General features: G+C 41.9%; 1 pseudogene; it reads left to right on the top strand.

Annotated features, from left to right (window-relative positions):
- The first annotated feature begins 245 nt into the window (after positions 1-245).
- On the top strand, positions 246-654 carry LOC110453014 (annotated as a pseudogene).
- Positions 655-1,412: the final 758 nt, after the last annotated feature.

Here is a 1,412-nt window from a genome sequence, read left to right as displayed (position 1 = left end):
GGGCGCGCCTATATAGAGAACCAACATACAGTAGGTCTTGAAACTTCATTCACCTTCTTAGTATCTAGGGTATAACGCTGTCTCCATACTTCAGGCCAATGTCGTACCACTTGCGTACATACTGGATTTGTTGACTTAAGGTAGCACAGCACATGAGCACACCCAGGTCCAGGTTTACGTTTACAAATAGTCAGTGACTCCAGGTAAAGACACCACATCAAGCACAAACCCCGAATCACTCTGCCATGGAGTCGGATACATACAGTTTCCAGACTGGCGTGAAACACACTTTTACGACAGTAGACTATGTTTTATTCGGATCTATCCTATGTGTGTCAGCATCCATTGGCCTGTTCTATGCCATCAAGGATCGCAACCGCCAGACCACGCGGGAGTTTCTGATGGCGGGGGGAGACATGAACCCCTTGCCAGTGTCCCTTTCGCTTTTGGCCAGCTTTATGTCCGCTATTACTCTCCTGGGTGTTCCTGCCGAAATGTACAACTACACCACTATGTACTTTTGGATCGGACTCGCCTACCTGTTTGTAGCCTTTGGAGCTGCGCATGTTTTCATTCCCATCTTCTACAGGCTTCGAGTTACAAGCGCATACGAGGTAGGTGCTAGGTCTGCCAATGTCACACGTGCTTTTCAAGGTAGGTACAGCGTTAGTCTGTAGAACGCTTAAAAGTGATATACAATATGAGCACAAACTATTATAAACGGCTATATCAGAATGAGGGTACGTAATAACATTTATTTCGGTAAATTTTATAAAAAAGAAAATTGTTTCAATTGGGGAGAAATATAACCTGGAGTAAAAGAGCAATAGTAACTATCTTGGATGTCATTAATTTCTTCTTTGTTATGTAACACACACACAGGTTGTATGGATAATTAAACTTCAGGATTGGTAAACACCAATCCCCTACAGTACCTCCATTTGTAGGAGTCACTATCCAGTAGTAGTTCTGTTACTCTCACACAGGTTGTATGTACCGATCCTCTACAGTTTATTTGAGTCACTCNTGGTGATGTATACTAGATACATGGTCATTACTGGTTGGTGTGGTGTTGTTTACAAACTACAAGGTCATTGCTGGTGATGTGTTGTTGTGTACTTGATATATGGTCATTGCTTGTTGGTTTGGTGTTGTTCACAAGTATATATGGTAATTGGTGGTTGGAGTGGTTTTGTGTACCTGATACAAGATCATAATTGGTTGGTGTGGCGTTGTTTACAATTATATATGTTCATTTCTGATTGGGTTGAGGCTGTGCAATCAACATATGGTAGTCACGCACCGGTTGGTGTTGTGTTGTTTACTAGAAATTCATTTGTTAAAACTTATAAAGTGATGTGTTATTGAACTCTTGGCGTAATGGTTGTAAAGTATCACCCACTGGGGGACTT

This window comes from Mizuhopecten yessoensis, unplaced genomic scaffold (assembly GCF_002113885.1).
Source record: "Mizuhopecten yessoensis strain PY_sf001 unplaced genomic scaffold, ASM211388v2 scaffold7055, whole genome shotgun sequence".
NCBI classification, from domain to species: domain Eukaryota; kingdom Metazoa; phylum Mollusca; class Bivalvia; order Pectinida; family Pectinidae; genus Mizuhopecten; species Mizuhopecten yessoensis.
This window is presented reverse-complemented; position numbering and strand designations above follow the sequence as displayed.